Below are 13,800 nucleotides of genomic sequence, written 5' to 3' on the forward strand. Positions count from 1 at the left end.
ATTCAGTCATTCAGGAAATGTACTGAGTGCCTACGATGTGCCAGGTATGTCCTAGGTATTGGGAATTAGTAGTGAATAAAAGACAAAAATCTCTGCCTTCAAAGCATTGACGTTTTAGTGAGGGGAGTTAGACGTTAAATAAGGTAAATAAGTAAACTAAATGTACATCAGATGGTGATAAATTCTGACAGGGGAAAATAAAACAGGAGTGGGCAGCAGGAGGGGCTGCAATTTTACATAGGGGGTCAGGAAAACTGCTCTGAGGTGACGTCTAAGCAAACACCTGAAGGAGGTAAGACAGCAAAGCTTATAAGCAGGCACTTCAAATAAGAAATGGGACTTCCCTGGTGGCGCAGTGGTTAAGAAGCCGCCTGCCAATGCAGGGGACACGGGTTCAAGCACTGGTCCGGAAAGATCCCACATGCAGCGGAGCAACTAAGCCTGTGCGCCACAACTACTGAGCCTGAGCTCTAGAGCCCATGAGCCACAACTACTGAGCCCGCGTGCCACAACTACTGAAGCCTGCACGCCTAGAGTCTGTGCTCCACAACAAGAGAAGCCACTGCAATGAGAAGCCCGCGCACCGCAATGAAGAGTAGCCCCCGCTCGCCACAACTAGAGAAAGCCCGCGTGCAGCAACGAAGACCCAATGCAGCCAAAAATAAATAAATAAATAAATTTATTTTTTAGAAAAAGAAGAAATAAAAATGTCTCGCTACAAGAGAAGCCACCGCAATAGAGCCCACACACTGCAACGAAGAGTAGCCCCCGCTCACCCACAACTAGAGAAAGCCCACACGCAGCCACAAAGACCCAACGCAGCCAAAAATAAATAAAAATTTTAAAAAAATGTCTCGCTAGAACCTGAAATAACAATAAACTGGACTAATACTCAGAGGAATATGAATTGAACAACCATATTGTGCCTCTTGGTCTGGGAAGAGCCATCAGCATTTATTGCACCCACCATCACTAGGTTGTAGAGAAACAGACCTCTCTCAAACAGCTTTAAAGAGAGTTAACCTGTACAGACTTTTCAGAGCAATTTGACAAGCACTAATAAAATTTTTTTAACTTTTTATATTGAAATATTATAGGTTCTCCCCAGTGGTTTCTTTTTCCTTTTTCTTCTTTTTTTTTTTTTTTTTTGGCTGCGCTGCGCGGCTTGCGGGATCTTAGTTCCCCAATAAAGGATCGAACTCGGGCTCTCAGCAGTGAAAACATGGAGTCCTAACCCCTGGACTGTCAGGGAATTCCTCTGGTTTCATTTTAATACAATTTTACCAACTTCCGGATATAATTGATGTTGTGTAAACTACACGTATTTAAAGTGTACACTTTTATAGGTTTAGACATGTATGTAGCTGTGAAACCACAATTAAAATAAGAAACACATCCATCGCCCCCAAAATTCCTCCTGCCCTTTTGTATCTCCTCCCTTCTTCCTCTTTTTGTACATCCCGCCCCACCTCCATACCCAGGCAACCACTGGCCTGCTTTCTGTTGCTATAGATTAGTTTGCGTTTTCTAGAATTGTTGATTTTTTTTAATCTGGCTCCTTTCACTAAGCATAATCATTCTGAGATTTGTACATGTTGTAGCATGTATCAGCACTTCATTCCTTTTTATGGCCGTAGATTCCATTACTAGATGAATCAACCATAGTTTATCCACTCATCTAGGTTGAACATTTGGGTTGTTTCCATTTTATGGCTATTACACCTAAAGCTGCTATGCATGCACGAGTCTTTATATGTACATATATTTTCTTCTCTCTTGGAGTGGAATGGCTGGATGAATTTTAAAATTTTAAACTGCTAAACCATTTTCCAAAATGGTTGTATCATTTTACACCCACACCAGAAGTGTATGAAAGTTTCTGTTGTACTATGCCCTCACCAACACTTAGTGTGGTCGGTCTTTTTTATTTTACACATTCTAGTAGGTATGTAATGGTATTTTATTGTTGTTCTAATATGTGTTTCCTTAAAGACTAATCACAGGGACTTCCCCAGTGGTCCAGGGGTAAAGAATCCACCTTCCAATGCAGGGGACACGGGTTCAATACCAGGTGGCAGAACTAGGATCCTACATGCCACGGGGCAACTAAGCCCGTGAGCCACGACTAGAGAGAAGCCCGCACACCGCAACTAGAGAGAAGCCCAGGCGCTGCGACTAAGACACCCTACGCAGCCAAAAAAAAAAAAAAAAAAGACTAATCTAATCACATTGAGCATCTTTTCATGTGTTTGCCATCTACATATCTTCTTTGGGGAAGTTATCTGTTCAAATCTATTTCCCTTTTTTTAAAATTGAATTTCTTATTTTCTTATTGAAATTGAGTTTAGATTTTCTGGATGCACATCTTTTTTATTTTTAACTGTGGCAAAATGAACATAAAATTTACCATCCTAACCACTTCTAAGTATGCAATTCAGTAGTGTTAAGTACACTCACATTGTTGTGCATCTAATATCCAGAACTCTTTTCATCCTGCAAAATTGAAACTCTACACCCATGAAACAGCTCCCCATTCTCCCTCCCCAAGCCTCTAGCAACCTCCATTCTACTTTCTGTCCCTATGAATTTGACTACTCTAGGTATCTCACATAAATGAGATAATACAGTATTTATCTTTTTTTTGTGACTGGCTTATTTCATTTAGTATAATGTCCTCAAGGTTCATCCATGTTTCCGGATGAGTCAGAATTTCCTTCTTTTTTAAGGCTGAATAATACTTAAAGTTTTGTTTATCCATTCATCCATCAATGGACACTTGGGTTGCTTCCACTTTTGGGCTATTGCAAATAATGCTGCTGTGAACATGGGTATACAAATATCTCTTCAAGACCCTGTTTTCAATGCTTTGGGTATATACCCAGAAGGTGAATTGCTGGACCATGTGGTAATCCTATTCTTAATTTTTTGAGAAACTGCCATACTATTTTCCATAATGGCTATACCCATTTACATTTTCACCAACAGTGCATAGTGTTTCAATTTCTCCACATCTTCACCAACACTTGTTATTTTCTATTTTTATGACCATAGTCATCTTAATGGGTATGAGGTGGTATGTCTTTTTAAACTATGTGATTTGCAGATATTTTCTTGTGGTTTGTGGCTTGCCTTTATATACTCTTAACAGTTTTTCTTTTTTCAAAGAGCATTAGTTCCTAATTTTGATAAAGTCCGCACTCCCTTTGATGTCATATCCCTCAAACTTTTACATACTCTGATATCACAAAGATTTTCTCCTACATGTTTTATAGTTTTAGGTTCTACATTTAGATCTATGATCTATTTTAAAATGTTTACGATCCATCTTGAGTTAATTTTGATTAATAGTGTGAGTTATGTATCAAAGTTAATTTATTTTCATATGAATATCTAATTGTCCCAGCACCATTTGTTGAAAAGGTAATCCCCTCTCCAACTGAATTGCCTTTGCAACTTTGGCAAAATCAATCATAAACATGCAGGATCTATTTCTGGACTCTCTGTTGCATCACACGGATCTCCTTGTCTATTCTTTTGGCCTCACAACACTACTTAAGTAGCTCTGTAAGCCTTGAAGCTCCATACTGTAGCTCTATAACTCTTTAGCTCTATAATGTCTTAAAGTTAAATAGTGTAAGTCCATCAACTCTTTTGATGGTTATTTTGGCTTTTGCTCTTGATAATTTGCATTGTATATGAACTTCAGAATCAGCTTGTCAATTTCTAGGAAACAAAATTTGCTGGGATTTTGGTTGGGACTGCTTTGAAACTACAAATCAATTTGGAAAGAATTGATATCCTAACATTATTGAATCATCTGACCCACGAACATAATATATGGCTCCATTTATTTAGGTCTTTAATTTCTCTTAGCTGTGATTTGTAGTTTTCAGTGTACAGGTCTTACACATAATTGGTCATATCTATTCCTAAGTAATGCACATTTTTTGATGCTATCGTAAACAGTATTTTTAAAAATTTCAATTTCTAACTATTTATTACTGGAATACAGAAATAAAATTGCTTTTTATTTGTTTTTGTTATTACTTATAATGATAAAATTAATTTCTAATAATACATTATTATTTATTTAGTTTAAAATATTTAATTCATTAATTTATTTATTTTCTTTATTTTTGGGGGTGCATCGGGTCTTAGTTGCGGCATGCAGGATCTTTCATTGTGGCGCGGGCTCTGCGTTGTGGCGTGCGGGCTTCTCTCTAGTTGTGGCATGTGGGTTTTCTCTCTTTAGTTGTGGCACATGGGTTCCAGGGTGCATGGGCTCTGTAGTTTGCGGCACGCGGCCTCTCTTGTTGAGGTGCGCGAGCTCAGTATTTGCGGCTGGTGGGCTTGGTTACCCCGCAGCATGTGGGATCTTAGTTCCCCGACTAGGGATCAAACCCACATCCCCTGCAGTGGAAGGCAGATTCTCTACCAGTGGACTACCAGGGAAATCCCTATTATTTATTTTTAATTGCTTTTCTTGATCTCGTATCCAGAAATCTTGCTAAACTCAGTCATTAGCTTGAGGACTTCCCTGCCGCGGAGCAACTAAGCCTGTGCGCCACAACTGCTGAGCCTGCGCTCTAGAGCCCGCGTGCCACAACTACTGAAGCCCGCGCGCCTAGAGCCCGTGCTCTGCAATAAAGAGAAGCCACCGCAATGAGAAGCCTGCGCACCACAAATTTATAAAAAAAAACAAAACAAAAACGAATTCAGTTTATTCTGTATTTATTCTGTTGAAAATTCTGTTAAAATTTTTGCATCTATATTCACAAGGGATATTGGTCTATAGTTTTATATTCTTGTCATGTCTTTGTCTATCTTTGGTATCAGGGTAATGATGGCCTCATAAAATGAGTAGGAATGTCTTCCCTCCCCTTCAATTTTATGGAAGTTGTGTATAACTGGTATTATTTGGTATATTTACCCCTTAAGTGTCTGGTAGAATTTATGAGAGATATTTTTTTAATTTTTAAAAAATTTATTTTATTGAAGTGTAGTTGATTTACAATGTTGTGTTAATTTCTGGTGTACAGCAAAGTGATTCAGTTACACATATATATATAAATACATATACATTCTTTTTCATATTCTTTTTTAAATGTTTATCTTTTATTTATTTTTTCTTATTAGTCATCCATTTTATACACATCAGTGTATACATGCCAATCCCAATTGCCCAATTCATCCCGCCCCCACCCCCACTCCCCCGCCACTTTCCCCCCTTGGTGTCCATACATTTTTTCTCTACATCTGTGTCTCAATTTCTGCTCTTCAAACCGGTTCATCTGTACCATTTTCTAGGTTCCACACATATGCGTTAATATATGAATAGTGCTGCAATGAACACTGGGGTGCATGTGTCTTTTTGAATTATGGTTTTCTCTGGGTATATGCCCAGTAGTAGGATTGCTGGGTCATATGGTAGTTCTATTTTTAGTTTTTTAGGGAACCTCCATACTGTTCTCCATAGTGGCTGTATCAATTTACATTCCCACCAACAGTGCAGGACGGTTCCCTTTTCTCCACACCCTCTCCAGCATTTGTTGCTTGTAGATTTTCTGATGATGCACATTCTAACTGGTGTGAGGTGACACCTCATTGTAGTTTTGATTTGCATTTCTTTAATAATTAGTGATGTTGAGCAGCTTTTCATATGCTTCTTGGCCATATGTATGTCTTCTTTGGAGAAATGTCTATTTAGGTCTTCTGCCTAAATTTGTCAACCAAATTCCACCAATAAGAAGATTGTGCAATTACTGGAATACAATGCAACCATTCTAAAGAATTAAACAGGATTATATGATCTGACATAAAAAGTGATAAAAATATGTCACAGAACAATTTGTATAGTATGATCCTATTTATGTTGTTAAATCCATCCTACATTATGAGTTTACATATACACGTTTATAAATGCATTTTTAACACCTTTAGTGGGGTATAATTCACATACCTTTTTTCTTTTTTTTTTTTTTTTTTTTTTTTTTGGTCTTCATTGCTGCATGCTGGCTTTCTCTAGTTGTGCCGAGCGGGGCTACTCTTTGTTGTGATGCGTGGGCTTCTCATTGCAGTGGCTTCTCTTGTTGGGGAGCACGGGCTCTAGGCATGCGGGCTCAGTAGTTGTGGCTTGCAGTCTCAGTAGTTGTGGCGCACGGGCTTAGGTGCTCCACAGAATGTGCGATCTTCCCGGACCAGGGCTCAAACCTGTGTCCCCTGCATTGGCAGGCAGATTCTTAACCACTGCGCCACCAGGCAAGCCCCGCACATACAATACATTTAGAGCATACATTTAAAGTGAACAATTCACCATTTCTCAGTATATCCACAGAGCTGTACATATACAACTATCATCCATCAACCATGCAATGATCATCACCGTCTAATTTTAGATCATTTTCATCACCCCAAAAAGAAACTCTGTACCCATTAGCAGTAATTCCTTTTTCCCCCACCCCCTCAGCCCTAGGCAACCACTAATCTATTTTCTGTCACTATAGATTTGTGTATTCTGGACATAGGACTATAATCATAAATGTATCATCTTTTGTGACTGGTATCTTTCATTTACCATGTTTTCAAGTTCCACACATATTGTAGCATGTATCACTACTTCATTCCTTTTTCTCACCAAATAATATTCCATCGTATGACTATATTATTCCATATCATATTCATTCACCAGTTGAAGGACATTTGGGTTATTTCCACTTCTTGTCTATTAGGAATAATGGTGTTGTGAAAATTTTCTCTTGGGTATATAATTAGAAGTGGAATTGCAAGGTTATATGATAACTCTATGTTTAACTTTTTGGAAGAACTGCCAAACTGATTTCCAAAGCTGCTGTACCATTTTAAGTTCCCATCCGCAACATAGGAGGGTTCCCATTTCTCCACATCCTGGCCAATACTTGTTATTGTCTATCTCTTTGATCGTATCCATCCTAGGATATGAAGTTCTATCTCTTTGAGGTTTTGATTTACATTTCCCTGATGACTAATGATGTTGAGTATCTTTTCGTGTGTTTCTTGGCCATTTGCATATCTTCTTTGGAGAAATGTCTAGTCAGCTCTTTTGCCTATTTTACATTAGGTTACTTGTCTTTTTATTATTTAGTCATAAATCCTTTATATAGTCTGGATTACTAGTTCTTTACCAGATATGTGATTTGCAAATATCTCCTCCCATTCTGTGAGTTGTGTTTTCACTTTCTTGATGGTGCCCTTTGAAGCACAAGTTTTTCATTTTGATGAAATCCAGTTTGTCTATTTTTTTCTCTCGTGCTTATGCTTTTGGTGTCATATCTAAGAAACCATTGCCTAACCCTAAATCACAAAGAGTTATGCCTTTATTTTCTCCTAAGAATTTTATAGTTTTAGCTCTTACATATGCATGCATATTCTTAAAGGACTAAGGGGATACTCACCAAACTGTTAAAGAGTGGTCCCCTCTGGGGAAGGGAATGAAATTGGGATTGGGTTAGGGTTTGAATGGGACTTTTCATTTTTTTCCACCATATATTTCTGTATTGTTTAGATTTTTTATTTAAACAAGCACATCTTATTTTGAGAATTCAAAATCAAAAGACTTTTTAAAGGATTCAAAATTGTACAAACATGCTTACACATAGTCAAAGACTAAAAGATACCGTGCAGAACGAAAACATCCACAAAAGTAGTTATTAGAATTGGGAGGAGGGTCGTGTCAAGAAAGGGTTCCTCAAGAAAATAGCATCTAAACTGAGACCAGAAGGACGAGGAGTGTGTGCTGGATATAGATGGGAGCAAGAAAAGTGTTTAGTAGGGAAGAAATTATTTGAGCCTATGGAAGAGAAGAGGATCATTAAAAGAACCAAAAATGCTTTAAACTGTCTGGATTGGAGAATGAAAGCGTGGGGGGGGGGGCAAATAAGGGAAGAGGGTGGGGAGAGAGACGGGGGACAGATCATCCTTGTCTACCTTAAGGGTTATAAGCAGCGGGGTGCTCTGATCAGATTTATTGGTTTTGGAAAATTCACTGTCGAACTGTGGAGAGAATGAGGGGAGGGAGCAGGGAGTTCTGTTAGGCTGTTGCAGAAATCCAGAGGAGAAATGATGGTGGACAGAGTCGGGCACTACTGGCGGAGGAGGGGAGGGGCTGGTTTGAGAGATCCTTAGGACTTGGCGACTGGAAGAGGAGCTGAGGAAAACGCAGGAGCCAAGGCCGACTCCCCATTTCCCAGGTGACAGCCGAGTTGCCTGGAGGGCGCATTAACTAGCTGGAGAAGTAGCAGCGCGTTTCGGAGGGGAAGATGGTGACCGCTTTTGGACGCGTGGGTGCGAGCTACCTGCGGATAAGCCAGGGATAGATGTTCAATAGGGCGCTGGATGTAGGGGCTGGCGCTGGAGGCATGTCCGTGCTGACGAGGAAGGTGGAGTCAGTCCGCCCTTAACCATTCCCTGGACTCCGGGAAACCGCAAGCCAGAGCGGGCCCGGAAGCCGGTGTCACCGAGCGGGTCCTCCCTAGCCCCCCCAGCCCAGCGAGAGCCCGTGAGAAGCGCGCTGAGGACTGGGGTGGGGACCAACCGCTCCCTCCTCCACCCGCAGACCCAGCCGGTGTCCGGGAGGGGAGCCGCCGCGGGGCTCCGGAACCTTCGGCCGGCGCCGCCCTCGTTCGCCGCGGGACCCGTCGGGGGAACCCGTTAGCTGTTGCTAAGGGGCGGCCCCGGAAGTGACGCGCCCCGGGTTTGTTGACAGCGGAGGCGGCGGCGGCTGCAGGCTGCGAGCCGTAGGAGCCGGATCGGGGGAGGGGCCGGGCCCCGGAGCCAGCACCCGGCGTCCCTCAGCCCCGCCCGCCGCCCCAAGGGCAAGGTAATGGCCACGGAGTCCCCCCGGCGCGACCCCCATCCCGCCCCGGGCTCCTGTCCCTGGGATCCCAAGCTCCGCCCCTCCGACCCTCGTCTTCCGCAGACCCTGGCCCTAGCCTGACTAGATCCCCTGCTTCCCCAGCATCTCCCGGGCCGCATCCTCCTCTCCTCCTCGCCGAGGAAGCATCCCGTCCGCTCCCGGGGCCAAGGGATATCTCTGCGTCCTCCCCCCTTACCTTCTTGCCTCCGGTGCCTCACCATCGCCGCTGCAACCATTTGCAAAGGTCCATCTCGGCCAGTGGTGGGAGGACTCCCTTCTCTACCCCTGCTGCCAGGTCTGAGAAACATGCCTTTAAAAGTGAGCACCCTTCCTCCAGAAAGAAAATGACTCCCTGTCGCATGCCCCTACAAAATGGGGGATAGATGCAGGGCTGAAAGAGGCAGCCTCTGCCCCTCCTACCTGTTGGATGAGCTTAAGTTTCCCCAAAGCAGTGCTTGAAAGCTCAGGGATGACAAGGCGCGGGGAAATCCAACAGGGTGGCAAAGGGATGGGGTGGTAGCAAACCTAAGGGCCAACGGAGCCTGATAGGTGAGTTGAAAGTGAAACTGACTGCTGGCTGCTATAGCTCTGTGGTTGGAACTTGACTTGGCTGCTTTTTGGCCCAAGGAGTCCAAGACTTCCAGTCTTTGCGCCTGTCAGCACATTTGATTTTTAAATCAGAGGGGGAACGCCTGATGCCTCCATGGAGAAATCACCCCATATGATCTTTCCCACAGAATGTTTCTCTTCAGGGTTCAAACTGGTTAGAATGAGCATTGAGGACAGCTTTGAAAAGGGTCACAGGAGAGTGTACTTAGGGCAGGAGGTGGTTGCCAGTGGTGAGGGGGTCTCTCTGTTTCAGTTCACTAGTTCATTCAGCAAATCAGAAATATATGTAAGGTGGAGAAAAATATATGTAGGGTGGAGAAAAATAGAGCAGGAAGGGCCATGGTAAGGGCCAGAGAGTGGGGTTGCCCTTTTTATAGAGGGTGGTCAGAGAAGGGCTCTAATAAGGTGATATCTGAGCAAAGACCTGAAGGGAGGGAGGGAGCAAGCCATGCAGCAAGCGCAAAGGTCCTGAGGTAGTATATCTGATGATTTTTAAAAACAGCAGGAGGACAATAGGGCTGGAGCAGAGTGAAGGAGAGGAAGAGTGGTTGACAAGGAAGTCAGAGAAGAGTAGGGGCCAGATATTGGTGGGGAGGATATCAGAGGCTGTTCATGTGATGCAGGGTCACAGGGTGTCTAATGGGGCACCCTTTCAGAACTGTATTAATTTGAAGTGTCTGGTGGTCAGAGAAAATATGGATTTGTTCTAGATGACAAATGGACATTGTGCTCTGGCCTGGCATTGTAAGTACCCTTTCTCCACCTTTATAATGGCCACTGATGGAATAAATTTTAAAAGGACAGCCGTAGAACACTGTAGTTAAATCTGGTCATGCCACTTGCTTTTTGGTTGTGAGAACTTGGGCAAGTCAAGCAGCCAAGTCAAGTACCACCCACAGAGCTACAGTAGCCAGCAGTCAGTTTCACTTTCAACTCACCTTTTCCCACCTCAACGTCCTCATCTGTAAAATAGGGTTGTTGGGCTAAATGAGAGGTCATGCACTGAAGCGCTTAGTGCATTATTTAGCACATGTTAAATCCTCAGGGCATTGCAGGTATGCCGATGGCAATGACAATGGTGAGGAAATATTTGCATATGTCTACCTCAAAGCCTTCTTTTTAACACCAGCTGATGATGTCACCAGCTGTTGGCTGCCTCCCTGAACTAGTAGAATTTTGGAGAACAGTGGGGGAGACAAAGTGGAAACTTGCTGTCACCCCTCAGTGGGAACAGTAGTTGCACATCACTGTCATGGTGGCTTGGTCCTGTCTTTTTTCACCCCAGTGGAAGGTTATGGGGGCTTTTTTTTTTTTAAGAGCAAGCAAATCCCTATCCTGCCATGTAATATAGGCTAAATGATGATACTGAAATAAATATGACATGGAGACAGGTTGGGAAGGGCAGTATATGTTGGCTCTATTTGTGTGGTTGGGTTGCGTGTGGCGGGTTTGCTGGAGACTGTTGATCCTAGGTGTGCCCAGCAGAGGCTGAGGTTTTGCAGCCTGCCTTATAGGGAGTGGAACAATGGTTGCTCTCTCTCCTCAACCCCCAAGCCTGGACTGTGTCATCAGGCCTGGGTCATAAGCTGAGCAGGGCAGCTGGGCCAGAGGATTTGAAAATGAAAAGTCAGAGCACACCAACGCTGAGAGCCAGGGTGCTGGAGCCGGTTGTTGTGGGTAGAAGTGCGGACTAGTCATCTGGGGAGCTGGGTTCAAGCCCGGCTCTGCTATGGTTCACTGTGTGAACTTGGGCAAGTCCTATCCCCTGTCTGCGCCTCAGTTTTCCTATCTCTACACTAACTGAAGGCTAGTTAGTGGGAGGATGAAAGAATTCAGTGCATTCTAAAGCTCTCTACAAAGCTGAAAAACAGTTCTTGTTATCATTAGCACCACCAGGATTCTGCGACTTATTTTTGGGCAGAGGGCTTCAGTACCTCGGCTGTTCTTGACCCCCGAAATGCAAGTTCAGAGACCCCTGTTGGATCATTTACTTTGAGACCAACATCCTATATCCAGTTCAATCACTGAAGCTGATTTTCCAGCTTCAGAAATGAGCAGAAGAGTCTGTCCAAGCATTATTCTTAGGAAATCACTCCGTAATTACTGGTTACCACCTTCCTGCTGTTATTTCATGGCATCTGCTCAGCAACTCCATGTGGTAGGTTTGCAATCCATTGACAGATAAGGACCCTGATGAATATTGAGGCTGGTAAATATTGCCTGGGGACCTCATGGAGCTGAGGCTCCTTCACCCGCAACCAACCAGTCATGCACTCACTGTGTCATGGAGACCCCATGGGTCACACTAGGTCTCGTCCTCAGGAGGTTTCTAGTCCTGTGGTCAAAAAATGATATATGCCTGTAGAATAGTTACAGGTGATGCCCGATCATCTATGCTCAGTGCCCAGGACCCTCCAGGTTGTAAGCAGGCGAAGGCTCATGCCGCAGAAGGGAGACCTGGAGGCTTGGAGAAACAGTTCCTGCCCATAGCATAATGGTGGAGAGAGCCAGGCACCACTTACTGGGGGACTTGGGCACATCATTGCACATATTTGAACCATAGTTTCTTTTTTTTTTTTTTTTTTTTGCGGTACGCGGGCCCGACCCCGCCGCGGCCCCTCCCACCGCAGAGCACAGGCTCCGGACGCGCAGGCTCAGCGGCCATGGCTCACGGGCCCAGCCGCTCCGCGGCATATGAGATCCTCCCGGACCGGGGCACGAACCCGCGTCCCCCGCATCGGCAGGCGGACTCCCAACCACTGCGCCACCAGGGAAGCCTGAACCATAGTTTCTTCATCTGGAAAACAAAATAGTATGTCATTATAGGTTATTTGTGGCTTCAATGAAAACATGCATGGAAAGCGCAAAATTCTGGGTCTCAAACTAATGAATACATGTATACATACTGATATGTACATATAGACCCTTGTACATGTACATAGGCTGTGGCCGGTCACGTCACCACTGAGTCTCAGCTGCCTTATCTGTAAGTTGTCGATTATAATCCCTGCCTCGTGTAGTTGTTGGGAGCATTAAGTGAGTTAATGCATGTCGAGTACTTAGCAGAGTCCTTGGAATACGGTGCTCAGTATGGCTGTGATCACTGTTTGACTGCCAGCCTGGAACCCAGGTATCCCCAAGGCCCTCTGCCTCCACGTGGTACCAGTGAGGGCTGATGCGCATTCCCCCCGCATATCTTCCTAATGTAACCCACCCTGCAGATTAGTCTATGCAGGTCCGTGACCCCCTGGGGTGCCCTCCGATCCTCAACTGCACCCCTGCCCCCAGGGCGCCCCTGGCACTTGCCCTGGCTCCCTTCACATCAGCCTCCCACCCCCAATATCTGGCCTGTGATCCGCTCCCTCCTGGAAAGCTTCCAGCCTCTGTAAATAGGATATTTGTTTGGGTTTTTCCCCCAGCTCCTGGGTTAATATTTCACAGGGTGGGTGCCGCTCCAAGGCTCAGAGCTTCTGGCTCCCCCAGCCAACAGAGAGGCTGGGGGTCAGGACACTGGTGGGGTCCCATGCTCCCTCCTCTGGACCTCACATTCTCTTCCCCCGACATTGGATGGACAGAAGACTGGACGGTTTGGTGAGAAGCATGGGTTTGGTTTAGGTTTGGATTGTGTCCCACTCTTGTTAGTTGTGTGATTTTATTTATTTATTTATTTTTGGCTGTGTTGGGTCTTCACTGCTGAGCGTGGGCTTTCTCTAGTTGCGGCGAGTAAGGGCTACTTTTCATTGTGGTGTGTAGGCTTCTTATTGCGGTGGCTTCTCTTGTTGCGGAGCACGGGCTCTAGGCACACGGGCTTCAGTAGTTGTGGCTCGTGGGCTCTAGAGCACAGGCTCAGCAGTTGTGGCGCACGGGCTTAGTTGCTCCACGGCATGTGGGATCTTCCCAGACCGGGACTCGAACCCATGTCCCCTGCATCGGCAGGCGGATTCCTAACCACTGCACCACCAGGGAAGTCCCTAGTTGTGTGATTTTAGACAAGCCTCAGTGTCTTCGTCAGAAAACGGGGTAGGGGCTTCCCTGGTGGCGCATGGTTGAGAGTCCGCCTGCCGATGCAGGGGACACGCGTTCGTGCCCCGGTCCGGGAAGATCCCACATGCCGCGGAGCTGCTTAAAAAAAAAAAGAAAAGAAAACGGGGTAACAATCTCTACCTCACGGTTTTTTTGTTTTTTTTGCGGTACGCGGGCCTCTCACTGTTGTGGCCTCTCCCGTTGCGGAGCACAGGCTGCAGACGCACAGGCTCAGCGGCCATGGCTCACGGGCCCAGCCGCTCCGCGGCATGTGGGAT

At 44.9% G+C, this 13,800-nt stretch overlaps 1 protein-coding gene across 6 annotated transcripts in view; it reads left to right on the plus strand.

Moving 5' to 3' along the window:
- The first annotated feature begins 8,731 nt into the window (after positions 1-8,731).
- The window catches only part of ZER1 (zyg-11 related cell cycle regulator), a 31,051-nt gene continuing 25,982 nt past the window's right edge, over positions 8,732-13,800 (plus strand). For 5 of the 6 annotated variants that reach the window (XM_024126515.3, XM_024126514.3, XM_024126512.3 and 2 more), the window contains exon 1: positions 8,732-8,854. The gene's annotated coding sequence lies outside the window, so the exon portion shown is untranslated. Of the gene's footprint in view, positions 8,855-12,099; positions 12,312-13,800 lie in introns of those variants that run through there. The other variant, XM_024126513.3, reaches the window with a different exon arrangement.

This window comes from Physeter macrocephalus, chromosome 13 (assembly GCF_002837175.3).
Source record: "Physeter macrocephalus isolate SW-GA chromosome 13, ASM283717v5, whole genome shotgun sequence".
Lineage (NCBI taxonomy): Eukaryota > Metazoa > Chordata > Mammalia > Artiodactyla > Physeteridae > Physeter > Physeter macrocephalus.